Below are 14,676 nucleotides of genomic sequence, written 5' to 3' on the forward strand. Positions count from 1 at the left end.
TTTCTGGGTGCCTGATGTCCTCTGCTGGCATTCAGAAGTTGTTTTGTGGAATTTACTCAGCATTTAAATGTTCTTTTGATGAATTTGTGGGGGAGAAAGTGGTCTCCCCGTCCTATTCCTCTGCCATTTTAGGACCGCTCCCCACCCCGATGCCCCAAGAAGTTCTTGATGAAAGCAAAAGAGGAGAGTGAACAAGTTGGCTTAAAACTCAACATTTAGAAAACAGATCATGGCATCTGGTCCCATCATTTCATGGCAAATAGATGGAGAAATAATGGAAATAGTGAGAGACCTTATTTTGGACTCCAAAATCACTGCAGATGGTGATTGCAGCCATGAAATTAAAAGACACTTGCTCCTTGGAAGAAAAGCTATGACCAACCTAGGCAGCATATTAAAAAGCAGAGACATTACTTTGCCAAGAAAAGTCCATATAGTCAAAGCTACGGTTTTTCCAGTAGTCGTGTATAGATGTGAGAGTTGGACCATAAGGAAAGCTGAGAACCAAAGAATTGATGTTTTGAACTGTGGTGATGGAGAAGACTCTTGAGAGTCCCTCGAACAACAAGGAGATCCAACCAGTCCATCCTAAAGGAAATCAATCTTGAATATTCACTGGAAGGACTGATGCTGAAGCTGAAACTCCAATACTTTGGCCACCTGATGTGAAGAACTGACTCATTTGAAAAGACCCTGATGCTGGGAAAGATTGAAGGCAGGAGACAGAAGGGGACAACAGAGGATGAGATGGTTTGATGACATTACCAACTCAATAGACCTGAGTTTGAGTAAGCTCTGGGAGTTGATGATGGACAGTGAAGCTTGGCATGCTGCAGTCCATGGGGTTGCAAAGAGTTGGATACGACTGAGCAATTGAACTGAATTGAACTGAACTACCTTTTTGGAGCAGTCTCTCAGAGCTATCTTGGTCTGCTGCCTCCTGGACTACAGTCCTCATTTTTGCCCCAAATAAACTCAACTTGCAACTCTCAAATTGTGCATCTTTTTACTTGACAGCCGCAAAAATTTACTATCTACTGAGGTTAAGATATACAAATAAGTGTAATGTGAGTGAGAGAGTAAAAAGAGAAATGTCTGCACTTAAGTATTAGTCCACCATTGTTCTGAAAGTTTCAGTTATAGAGAACTTTTACTCCTAATAAAAGTCAATATGCATTGAGGGCTTATAATCCACTAAATATATTTTATCATTATAATATTAATGTTCAAATGTATATTATTATGATGACCATTTTACAGTGAGGAAACTGGGGCTCAGAGAGGCTAAATTACTCAAGGTTTACAGAGCTTGCAAGTGGCAGAATGAAGACTCCAACATTTTTACCCAACATAAACAGATTATTACTAGAAAGATCTTGATGTTCCCCTGAAATGTTCCTCTCCTTATTTGACTTTTGGAACTAACTCCACACTCCCAGGCCACAGAGACCAAGTCTTTCATTACTTGAAAAACCAATTAATGAGTTAAATTGCATCAAGTTAGTTTAATAGCCAGCAATTCCCTATTGTAATTATAGTTCAGGCTGCTACCATTTTTACCACAATTATTGGTCCACAATGCATTTCCTCTTTAATTCCCTGCCTTTTTTCTCCCTGATTCTACCCAACCTCCCCAGCCCCCTCACCCCCACAGAGACACTATGCTGAGTACCGATGCTGCAGCAACCTGGAATTTTTGTTTTCTGACTCACTTATCTCAAAGCCACAGCAAACCTAATACCTTTGGGTTTGTGGTCCTTTTCTCTCTTATTCCAGCCACTGTTTATCTGGCTGTCTCTTTGTTCACTTTTTCACTTAACAGATGTTTGCTATAGGTTGCAAGCCCACTGGTTTAGCAGACATTGTTCTGGTAATAGGTGTACAAAGAGGGAGAAAAGACGTAATTCTTGCCTCCGAAGAGATTCCAGTCTAGGTTGGAAGCCAGACATACACATATTATAATACAGTAAAAGCATAATATTGTTAAATAAATATGCCAAGTATCATGTGTGACAAAAGGGTATCCTTTAAGTCAGTCCCCGAAATGGTAGGGAATTCTTCACAGGGGAGATAGCATTTAGGCATAGATCTGATGAAGGAAAAGGAGTATTTTGGATGTTGGAGGTAGGGCAATCCAGGGAGAGAAGGCAACATGTGTGAAGACATTAGGTGTGAGGTAGCCTGTGAAAGGGCACAGTGAGTCCAGGCACTTGGAGGAACTGGGTTTGGGAGAAAAGCAGAGAAACCTGGGAGCACAGTCTGGAAAGGGCAGCAGGGCCACCTTGCAAAAGGCTGTTTCTGCCAAGCAGAATAGCTAGCTCTGATTCTGTAGATCTGGAGTCTGTCCTTTCTCACTCTGTCCTTTTTTTTTTTTTAATTTTTATTTCTATTTTTTTAATTTTAAAATTTATTTATTTGACTGCTCCCAGTCTTAATTGCAGCATGCAGGATCTTTAATTGTGGCATGCAAACTCTTAGTTGTGGCATGTGAGATCTAGTTCTCCAACTAAGAATTGAACCTGGGCCCCCTGTCTTGGGAGTGTGGAGTCTCAGCCACTGGACCACCAGGGAAGGCCCTCTCACTGTGTCTTACAAGGAGAGTGAGAGAAAGTTGGTTTTTTTCTTCTCTTCAGAAGGGCACTAAATTCATCACGGGGGTTCCACCTTCATAAACTAATTACTTCCCAAAGGTCTATCTCCAAATACCACTATATTGAGAATTAGGATTTCAATAGAATTTTGGAGGGACACAAACATTCAGTCTATAGCAAAGAGGAAGATGCAATAAAATTTGGTTACCAATTGAATATGGGGGATTAAGAAGGAAATTTAGGAAAAGATGAAGATTCCCATTTGGGGCAGTTATAAATCTACTGGCTACGGCAGGAAGAGAGGAAGACAATCTGGAGGGACAGAAGGGATCTACAATTAGTTTGTCATTTGTCATGGTAAGTTTAACCTCATGTCATCCAGCGGTGATTTTCAGGAGAGGCTTGTGCACACACGAGAAGAGTGGTCTGAATGGGAGGTTTCGATGTTACGGTCATCACACATGGAGGCAGCTGCAGTCATTGGGTTTGGTTGGTGATTCAGTGCAAAATACATAGAGAGGAGAGAAGGGGGCTGAGGGTAGAACCCCGGGAAACCATGCAAATATAGGGAAAGTGATGAGCACATATAGGGCACTGAAAAGCGTAGCCAGTGGCGGAAGAAAAATCAGGAGGAAAAACCTCACAAGAACTACAGAGGAGGAGAGTTTCAGGGATCATGAGTCCTAAGAGTTTCACAGGTTGCAGGGAGGTTCAGAGAGCAAGGATTCAAAGCACTCTCTGAATTTGGCAAGAACATTGCTAGTGCCTGTATCAGTGCACTAGGGCTGCGGTACCGAGTACCACAGACTGGGTGGGAAACAACAGAAATTCCATGTCTTATAGTTCTGGAGGTGTGAAGTCCAAGATCAAGGTACTGGCAGGGTTGGTTTCTCCTGAAGCCTGTCTCTTTGGCTGCCAGATGGCCATTTTCCGACCACCCACTTGCATGGCCTTTCCTCTGTGCACAGGTACAGTGAATGCCTCATCCTCTTATAAGGGCCCAGTCCTCCGAACTACGCTGGTGGTCCAGTGGTTGACTCTGCTCCCACTGCAGGAGCCCTGAGTTCTATTCCCAGCTGGGGAGTTAAGATCCGGCATGTCATGCAGTGGGACCAAAAAGATGAAAACAAAAGAAACAGCAACAAAAAGGACAGCAGTCCTACTGGATTAGGATGTGCTGCTTTAAAGGATGTGCTTAATCGCTCAGTTGTGTCCGACTCTTTGCAACCCCACAGAGTGTAGCCCTCCAGGCTCCATTGTCCATAAGGATTCTACTGGACTAGAGTCTGACCTTTATGATCTCGTTTTAACTTAAGCACGCCTTCAGAGGCCTTATTTTCAAATACAATCCCATTCTGAGGTACTGAGATACTCCAGTACATTCCAGTACAACAAATAACAGAATTTTGTTTGGGGCATGCAGTTCAGTTTATAACAGTGCTCTTGGCTGGAACAGTGCAGCAGTGGGATCTGAAGGTGGGGACTGAAGACAGAAGAGTGGGTAAGAGCAAGGACCAGAGACTGCTCTCTGGAAGGTTGACTAGAAGGCAGAGGAAAGTGAAAGAAACTGTTAGTCATTCAGTTGTGTCCAACTGTTTGCTACTCCATGGACCGTAGCCCGCCAGGCTCCTCTGTCCATGGAGTTCTCCAGGCAAGAATACTGGAGTGGGTTACCATTTGTTTCTGCAGGGTATCTTCCCAATCCAGGGATTGAATCCATGTTTCCTGCATTGGCAGGCAGATTCTTTACCACTGCACCACCTGGAAAGTCCTGTGCACTCACTCTAACAAGACTCAAATAGCTTTGTTCAAATCACATTCTGGCTTCCAGATTGTAGCCCTGTTAAGAGCAGGCATAACACTCTTGTAGGAAGAAGTCTGATCTCGGGGAGAAAGATGTGTTCCCCCTTCCCCCAATGATGTCCGCTCTTAACGGGAAAGCCTCTGCCTCCTCACTCCCTTGACGCAAGAGGCACATTTGGTCAGGCGTGGCATCATCTTCCTAATCTCCTAGATGATGCAGGAATTGGGTCCTGCACTGTCAGACGGAGAGGATCAAGGGCTCCTCGCCGAGCGTGGGGAGGGGAGAAGAGGAGAATGGTTGGAGCGCAGTCTGCCCACCGCCCTCAGCAGCACTAGGCAGCAAGGCGGGATGGGGCTCTGACCCAGTTTCCACTTGGCTGGTTGACTGGAAACAGCTACTCACTGGGCCACTGGGTTCTTTCCGAAGAACAGGGAAAAATGGTGGTTTGGGGTAGGTGGGGGCTGGTGGGGCAAGAAAGGCAGAAGCAAACACAGGCTCTGTCGCCTGGTAGTTCCACCACCAAAGAAGGCTTTCGTCCAGAGGCCTGGGCTACTACCTCAAATGTGGGAAGAAGAAACAGGGAATTAGAGAAAGACGCAACCACTAAATAAGCTGAGGCACTGCTTAAAAACCCCTTAGATAAACAGATCATCTTCCGGTACAACAAGGTGGAAGCCTTGTCCCAGCTCGTAAGGGACATGGAGGGCAGGCTCTTGTGCCCGGAGTGTCTGGCTTGCCTTCTCCTCCTGTGAATATTCTTATGTTAGCTCTCTTTTCAGGGTGCTCTTCAAGAGGTCTGATCTCTTCCTTCCCCTCTCTAAAAGCCTCTCTCAGCAGCTACAGGGTTTCCAGGTCCAGCAGAGTCTGGGCATAAATCACTAGGGCCCATGGAGCTGAGACAGCATCCCTTAGCTGACTCAGCTCAGACCCAGAGCTGTGGGAAAGGCTGAGTCTGTACAGCCCCCAAGCCATGTTTTCCCACTCAGAATTCTACAGGGTGTCCATAAAGTCTGGAAACATAGATAATGTTATTTTATTTTATTTTTACAGATTGGAAATGTCCTTGGCAGCAAAATGTGCATTTGACTACATTTCCAGAGTTTATGGATGGATGAGGGTGGTCGGTAAGAGTCATGTTGGGGAACTGGTTATTCTTGTCTAATATTTATCTTTTTATTCACTCAACCATGTGAACAGCGAGTTTGAAGTCCTATTCTGTGCTCCCTACCACAGAAGACACAGATATGCACAAGATAAACTGCCCTGGAGTGGTTTACAGTGTTCTCTGTAGAAATGATACTTACATAAATACTTTGAGGCAGAATATCTGTATTTCTTTTCATACTTGTCATAAAATGTAGGGAAAGTCCTTCTCAGGACTCTTTTTAACTGATCAGTGGCAGAAACTCAACTTCAACTTAAGCAAAAAGGGAATTATTATTTTTTTAAGGGGAAATATTTATTTAAAACTTTTTTATTGAAAGGAAACAGGAAACTATTTATTGCTTCATGCAGCTGGTAAGTACAAAGGCAGGTCTGACCTCAGGTACAGATGTATCCAAAGGCTTGTAGTGACATCAGGACTCTGCCTGAGAGTGAAACCAACCTGCAGAGCAGAACCTGGAGCTGAGCATCACAGAGGTTCTCTCCAGGTGCCAAGAAAGACAGCTGCTGGGAGCACTTAACTCCACAGACCTCCTTGCGTCTAACACCCATCTGTTCATCCTTCTGGAAGATCCTGTTTATTCCGGGATGACTCTCATGATCAAATCTGGACCAGTCACTCTGGCTTGGAGGTGGAATACTTACATTGGCCATGTTGGGTCAAGTGGCTACCTGATGAATGGAACATTAGGAAGCGCAAGCCCCAGATAAATGGGTGCTGGCCCAGATAATCACAAATACCCTACTGTTAGGGATGGTTTTTAGCCAATAAATAGGTCATAAGGGAAGGATGGGGTGAAGAATAAGACAGTTTCTACAAAAGAAAAGCAGGCCACAGGAAGACAGAATTTGAGCAATGGCGAGTCGTGGCAGTTTGCTGTGTCTTGGGGTCCAGGGCAAGGACAGAGTCAGAGAACTAGATGAGCATGGCAGATGGGGCAGGATTTAAGAAAACCTCAGATACCCCTGGAAGAGTTTGGGCTTTTTTTTTTTTTAATTGAATGAAAGATTCTTTAAATTGTATAGTGTTTTACAGTTTTGAAAAGTTTCACACACATGATTTCATATAATGTCATAATAACCTTTCTCCCCCTACTCTTACGTTGCCCCTCTCTATTTCCCTCTCCCCAATGGTAACCAATAGTTTGTTCCCTATATCTGTGAGTCTGATTTTTTTTCATTTGTTTTATTCACTAGGTTGTTGTATATTTTGAAAAAGATTCCACATGTAAGTGATATCATACTGCATTTCTCTTTCTCTGTCTGAATTATTTCACTTTCTAGCATAATACCCTTCAAATCAATTCATGTTGCTGCAAATGGCAAATTTTTATTCTTTTTTTTTTATAACTGAGTAGTATTCCATTGTGTGCATGTGCGTGTGTGTGTGTGTGACATCATTATCCATTCATCTGTTGATGGACACTTTAGGTCTTTGGGGGGAGGTCATGTGGAACAATTAAAACTATTAAACAGTGGATTGAAGTCAGGAAAATAAATCTTATTTCAGAATGCTAGGTGGGTTGAGATGGAAGAAATGCAGAGTCAACCATAGAGGAGGATATTCCAATAATCCAGATGAAGGTCAGTGGGAGAGGGTCTCAACTGAGTGGTCACCATGAAACGGAATAAAAGAACTCAGTGCAGTCAAACTGAGTTTGTCCAGTTGAATGCAGAGAATGGGCAGGGGGAGGGAGTCAGAGTGATGTCTGAATGTCTACCCTAACTGGCTAGTTGTGATCAGCATGGCAATTGGTGCAGAACTAGTGTCATCTCTCATGGGTGTATCCAGCCAAAGTGGTTTCCACTAAAACTTATACAGAACACTGGTTATTTCTAAGGACTGCATTTCTAATGCTTTTTTTTGCCTTAGTCAAGTTCACTTTGGACCCAGAACCATTGTCCCTGAGGGGGAGTGGTATTAATCCAACTCTCAAATCAGTATCTTTTCTTTCAAATGATTTTCTGAATTGACCTGTCTGCCTGGAAGAGATTCAAACTTACAAAGTTGTTTCTAGCACTTCTCTAATGTTGGAAACATGAGCTGAGTCTGGTTGTTGATAATACAGCTTCATTTTACACCTGAGAAAAGGATTTAGATGAGAGGGTCGGTAGCTGAGTTTAAGGCACAATCAAAGATGGCTGCTAAAATATCTACCTGGCCACAACAAAAATGAAACAGGAGTTGAATGTGAGCAGTCAACTTTCAGCTGACTTGAACATTGTGATATTCCATTTGTGTCCTCATGGGCCCCGGGCCCCGTTCAGGAAACCCAGCAAGGACTCCTTGCTCTTTACTCAAGCAGATACTCAGGGATCTGTTTTTGTGTTTCTAACTTGGCTTGTAGCCTTCTACAGCTCAGTAGCCACAGTTTCTGTTGAACCAGGAGAAACTGCATGCGTGTAGGCTAGGGAGGTGCTCTCATGTGTCTCCAGGGGAGTGTGTCTGGGTTAACTTAAGCTGGGAATGTGCTGACAGATAGGGAGAAAGTCAGGAGAAGGCATGATGTGTGATTAAGGGGCCGAAAGGACTGGCTTGGGAGGTGAAAGTGCTGACATTAGCTTGCTTTGCACCACCAGTGCCTAGAGATGCGGTCTGACAAAAGGTGCCAGGCACATGGTAGGGTGTGGGCTCTTGGGGAGAGGATAGGTTATTGTGGCCTGGAGGGGCTGAATCAGAGGAACAGAGGAAAAGAAAAACTAGCGAGGAGACAGGATTGTCCACCAAGGGATGGACGTTAGCAGGGAAGTGAGAGAATTAGACAGAAATGAATTCTCGGCTCTAAACAGCATCCCACATAGAAGAAAGAATACTGAGTTAGGATGAGTGGTTAGGAAGGGTGTGTACACCCCTGCTCTCTAATCTAAAGGATTTGCCAAACTGATCTTGGCTGTTACTTTTCCTATACCTAAGGGTGGCAACAAGCCCAAAGAGAGACTGGCTGGATGTGGATAAAAATATGAAAATTTGCTTCTTATTGCTTTCTTCAAGAGTATAAGCCCTCAATGTAAGTAGAGACTGGACTACTCTCTCTGTTTCAATGTTTTTGTCTAAGAACATCTTTCTGGAACATGTATGGCACATGTCACCTTGCCTGTGGGAACTTTCTTGATCACTCTAGGTCAAGCCATTTCTCTCTCTGCCAAACTCTTCTTTCTAGTACTTCTCTTACTCTACATTGGCTTAAGTGTATCTGTGTATTTGTGCCAATTTCCATTGCATAGTAAATATGATGGAATCAATAGGACTGAATATATGCCTCCTGTTCCAGGGTTTAGTTACTGTTCTAGCTGTTATAATGATTTTTGTTGTTGTTGCTCAGCCTCTAAGTCATGTCTAACTATCTGTGACCCCATGAACTGCAGCACGCCAGGCTTCCCTGTCCTTCATTATCTCCTAGAATTTGCTCAAACTCATGTCCATTGAATCAGTGATACCATCTGACCATCTCATCCTCTGTTTCCCCCTTCTCCACCTGTCTTCAATCTTTCCCAGCATCAGGGGGTATTTTTCAATGAGTCAGTCTTCATGTCAGGTGGCCAAAGTATTGGAGCTTCAGCTTCAGCATCAGTCCTTCCAATGAATATTCAAGGTTGATTTCTTTTAGGATTGACTGGTTTGATCTCCTTGCAGTCCAAGGGACTCTCAAGAGACTTCTCCAGCACCACAGTTTGAAAGCATCAGTTCCTCGGTGCTCAGCCTTCTTTGGGCTTCCCTGGTAGCTCAGCTGATAAAAAACCTGCCTGTAATACAAGAGACTTGGGTTTGATCCCTGGGTTGGGAATATCCCCTGGAGAAGGAAATAGCTACTCACTCCAGTATCCTGGTCTGGAGAATTCCATGGATTGTATAGTCTATGGGGTCAGAAAGAGTTGGACATGACTGAGCGACTTTCACTTTCAGCCTTTGTTATGGTCCAACTCTCATATCCATACATGACTACTGGAAAAAGCATAGCTTTGACTATATGAACCTTAGTCAACAAAGTAATATCTCTGCTTTTTAATATTCTGCCTAGGTTTGTCATAGCTATTCTTTCAAGGAGCAAGTGTCTTTTAATTTCTGCATGTATTATTAAGTGCTAAATGCATTTATTGTTCACAAAACGATGAAAAGATTATTATTTTCTAATTTTTGTATAACATGTATCTATATATGTGTATAGACATAAACATATGTATAAACACATATATGCACATATATATGTTTAATAGATTATACATATTGATGGATACATATGTATATACATGTTGTTTTTGCTCTTACTATCAAATTGAAAGAAAAAACTGTTGTATTGGGGTTGGGAGAATGTTGAATACGTCTTCCTCATTTCTTCTAAGTGATGGGACTCCACTTTTGACTTTTCTTCATCTACTCACTCCTCCCCTGGAGGAGAAGTGATATAAACTGGTGAATTTGGAAAGGAAAGTATAGCCTGGTCCCTTCTTCATCCTCTTTCCCTTGAAGTGAGCCCAGTGCAGGAAACACACCCTCTGTCTGGCTCCTCTAGATCTCGTTTTCCAGGGACAGAATCTGCCCTGCAGGTGACCATGCCCCAGCCCAGCACTGTCTGTAACGGGCAGGTAATTCCCTGTGATTCTGGGATACAGAATGAGAAAACCCACTTGTCCCCTGATTAAGCCCCATTCACCAGCTTTAATCATAACAAAGGTAATATTTTGCTCTCCATCTGCTTTCTTTTTCCTTCCTATTCTTCAGTTGGCTCAGAATTTTGGAGAGGAAAAAGGGTACCATTTACAGAGTGCTCTGAGGTTCTAGCACCGTGCCTCATAAGACTCAATGATTCTTCCTCACTCCCTGCACTCAAAGACTCCTTTGAGTCTTCAAAACATATCTCTTGCCTTCTGAGTTTGGTTTTCCTCTTCTGTGTGGATATGAAACTGGATACCACCATCCCACCACTCGTCCTCCATCCTGACAAGTTAATAGGAGAGAAGAGACAAAGTGAGTTGGAGTGAAGATTCTGAAACAATCTACACTTGGTTTTGTCACCATCTTGATAACTAACTAAAGAGGGGTATTGGATCCTGCACACTGGGGGTGGGGGTGAGTGGGAAACCTAAATATTAAAGATACTCTTTACAAGTTTCTGAAAGGGCCTCTATCACTCTTAAGGATGAGCAAGATGAAGCCATGCTGAAAGGACCTTAAAGAAGCCAGGGAAGAGGGTTAATATCATTTTGCTGAGAAAGGTACTAGGTTCTTTCTGTAGTTGCTATTGTTCTATTGTACAGATTTGAAACTTAAGTGAGAGAGGACAAGAAACTTGTCCAGGTCCACATAGGGAGTAGGAAGGAAAGTCTGGGTTTGAACTTATCCCTGCCTGACTCCAAAGCCCTGGTTCTTTCTCCCAGAATGAGTGAGAATGAGGAGGGCAGTTAGAAGTCAAGGGGCATCCATAGGGTAAGCAGGAGACAGTGGCAATGGGGTCTCAGGAGTGGGAGAGAGGCTATGGTGTCTGGGCTTAGAGACAGAGATGAATGGAGATGACTTCACCTGACCCCATTTCCTTGACCCTTTTAGAACTCTCTCCCCATCTGCCTTAAATGTGCCAAAATGTTGCTCCTGGTAATTGAGAGAGCACAGTCAACTAGGTATGTGTGCCACACCCTGGTTGTTCCAAGAACCTGGATTTGGGTTCCATTTTCCTTCTTCAAGAGATGCCTTCTAGCTCTTCCACTTCCCTCCATGTTTCCCTGCACCCCCCTGCAAGCTCATGACACCTCCTAGAGGAGCTGGGATGGAGTGTGGATGGAGGCCCATGCACACACATGCCTGTGTCTTGTGTGTTGTTGAGTTGAGAAACAGCAGTGGGGGAGGCTTGGCAGGCAAGGTGGCCCAGGGCATGTCAGTGATGAGCTGGGGAGGAGAGGGGTCTTTCGTACATTCGCACGGGAGACTGGATGCTGGCAAGTGATGACCGCTTGGCTGAGCCTGAGCTGTCTGGATGAAGTCTGGTGGAGACAGCAGAAGACTGCTTGTCAGAACCGACTGGCTGAACTCATAACCTCCCTGCTCTGTCCACCCATGCTGAGGCCTCTGCCTCCAAGAAAGGCACCCCCTGCTCTGGTCTGCCAGCTTCCTTTCCTGGCCAAGGAGGAAGAGGAGGCCTGATTACCAAGGGCAGCTGTGAGCTCATGGGAAGAACAATAGGCTCAGGGAAGTTGGGATCGAGTCCTGCTGGAGATTCCATTCAAGCTTGCTTTCTTTGAGGGCAGAAGTACATGCAAGCCAAAAATGGACAGATAGTGAGGGAGCCTGTGGCCCTCAGGGTCAGGTTTCCCACCTCTTCAGTGAGGATTACAGCACCCACCACACCAGGCTATGAGGACGAATCAGAGATAATTTCGGCAAAAACAAACACCCTGCTTGGCACATCCTGAGCCCTAAATGAAGGCTGAACAGCACAGGGTGGAAAGCTGCAGCCACACTCACTGGACTGGACTGGAATCAACTGGTCCTGTCTTTATTTTAAAGTTTGATATTTTGTTCACCGTGGATTTTTCTCATTAGTACAGATTTTAAAGTATTTCATTACACTACTATGCATCTTGATTATTGAATTAGTGAATCCCTTAAATTTTGTGCCTGAGGCTCCTGACTGGCTTGCTTTCTTATAATCAAGTCTCTTAATTCTCTGTGCCTCAGCCTCCTCTTCTGGAAAATGGAAATAATAATATCACCTACCAGATAGCCCTGTGCTGAGGGTGAAATATGTCAAAACATGTGCTTCCTCTTTATCTTCAGCAGCTCCTTGAAATGAATAAGCAGTCAGTGAATGTTGGGCTTCCCAGGTATGGTGCTAGTGATAAAGAATTCGCCAGCCATGCAGGTGATTCAAAGAGATGCAGGTTTGATCCCTGGGTGGGGAAGATCCCCTGGAGAAGGAAATGGCAACCTGCTCCAGTATTCTTGCTGGGCTAATCCCATGGACAGTGGAGCCTAGCAGGCTATATAGTCCACGGGGTCACAAGAGTTGGACAGGACTGAGCACAGCACAGCAGTGGATGTTACCCATCATTCTGGGTGTTGTTGATGCTGTCGTTAGAATGTTAATCATTCCATCAGCCTGCAGAAAGACCCTACAGATGAGAAGGTCTCTGTTGAGGGGGAAGAGGATGAGCTGCATGGATATGGGTCAGATGAAGGAGCCCTGGATTCCCAGCCGGGGTGCCTGGGGGCTTCTCCAGAGATGGGGGCAAGCATACAGGGGAGAGGCAGCCCCACTAGAGCTCCTGCAGAAAATGCTGGCCATGCAACTGCTCTCTGGAGACACCATGAGTTGCCTCTGCAGCTTTTCCTTTCGGGACTTGTTTAACATTTCAAGCAAGAATAAAATAAATAACTGCAGTGTTTATGGAAACCTAAGACAGAAATGAAGACGACTAAGGAGAAAGAGAAGTGGAAGCAGGCCAGGAGGGGGTTTGGAGGATCCCCCTTTCCTTGGAGTTAGCAGTTTGGTGCTTCAATTTGTCAGTCCTTCTTAACACACCCATGCATTGCTCCCCTAGCAACCCCTCCACTGATACGCATAGATTCACATGCAGACTCGTGGGAGGGGCATGCATGCCCACGCATGCGCGCATGCACACACACACACTTTGCTGGTCAATGGACAAAGTGGGTCCTTCCAGATCCCCAGGGACTTGGAGCAGCTTCCCTGTTCCCAACTCCATAGTCCCTCCATCCCTTGAGCGACCGGGGAGAGGAGAGAAGATATTTCTCATTAAACCCAGGACCATAAATTTGTCATGGTTCCATCTTTTTTCTGGTTTGAGTCGTCTGTCTGCAATTAACTAACTACAGGGGTAGACAGTCTAACGACCTCAAGGGCAGGAGATGATGTCGCTCCTCCATCCTCACATCCCCGGAGAGGGGTCTGCTCTGTACACAGCACAAGAAATACTGGACACAATCCTTCTCCTCAACTCACTCACGGAGATGAACCACAGCCTTAGAGATGCACAAAAATGCTTACAATACAAGGCTGACTCGGACACTGGGCTGCTCAGAGACCATTTCAAGGAGAGCATGGTGTTTACTGTCAAGTCTGAAAAGTGAGTAACGGGTTGATATGGTGCTTTCCTGGTGGCTTAGATGGTAAAGAATGTGTGCAATGTAGGAGACCTGGGTTTGATCCCTGGTTTGGGAAGATCCCCTGCCTGAAGAATTCCATGGACAGAGGAGCCTGTTGGGCTACAGTTCATGGGGTTACAAAGAGTTAGACACGACTGAGTGACTAACCTTTTCGGTAGGGATAGATATATTTGAGGAAGCGCCAAGCAAATAGCTGGTTGCAGAAATGATGGAATGCGCTTGTCCTGTAGTTCCTTCAGCATCTTAGGAGGTAAGACCAGAGTGTTATTTAGCTGGGGATTTCCTTCAACTCCTCTTCTTTATCCTGCTCTGTGGCCCTAAGGCTGCCTCTGGGCTGTACTAATGTGCTTCTCCCTTGCCTACTGGTTCCAGATTAGGGCTAAGGGAGGAGGAGGGTCCTGGGTATATCTTCCCTAGGTTCCCCCCTTGCCAGGTTGCTGGGACAGCAATGCTTTCTGACAGCAAGGGCATTCATAAGCTGATCCTATTCCTGTGCACCCAGGAATGGCAATGCTTCTATGTTGAATATTGTCAGAGACAGCAAGAGGCGTCATCATCCCTTGTTGATTTCCTTTAAATCTGTTCTACCTTGTGGATAATCCCTTCCTTCAACTCTGTATTGTGTTCCAGCCTACAGACTCTTTCTTCCTAATGTGATGGCGGCTGATACAGAGACTTTAGGGCCACTTGGTTGACACTAGTAAATGCTGAGACTAGAGGCAGTACACAGGAGCCACTTCTCATGGTCTTTGCTAAGCTCTGAGTATGTAACTGGGCAGGACCCTATGGGGGCTTCCAGGGACAGGCCTTTTCCCAGTATAAGATAAGTGTCCTTGATTCACATTTCCTGAGTTGGAGTGCAGGTGTGAAAATCTACCAAATGGAAGATGTTAACCACCTGATGACCATGAGCACATAGCCCCAGGACTCCTGGAGCCTAAGGGCTGATAAAGTTCACCCCTGTGACACCACCCTGCTTCCTCATCATCAGCCAACCA

At 44.9% G+C, this 14,676-nt stretch overlaps 1 long non-coding RNA gene across 2 annotated transcripts in view; it reads left to right on the top strand.

Annotated features, from left to right (window-relative positions):
• The first annotated feature begins 8,186 nt into the window (after positions 1 to 8,186).
• Positions 8,187 to 14,676, top strand: part of LOC138432879 (uncharacterized) — a 171,995-nt gene continuing 165,505 nt past the window's right edge. For both annotated transcript variants that reach the window (XR_011254017.1, XR_011254018.1), the window contains exon 1: positions 8,187 to 8,567. This is a non-coding gene — a long non-coding RNA (uncharacterized lncRNA). The remainder of the gene's footprint in view (positions 8,568 to 14,676) is intronic.

This window comes from Ovis canadensis, chromosome 2 (assembly GCF_042477335.2).
Source record: "Ovis canadensis isolate MfBH-ARS-UI-01 breed Bighorn chromosome 2, ARS-UI_OviCan_v2, whole genome shotgun sequence".
Lineage (NCBI taxonomy): Eukaryota > Metazoa > Chordata > Mammalia > Artiodactyla > Bovidae > Ovis > Ovis canadensis.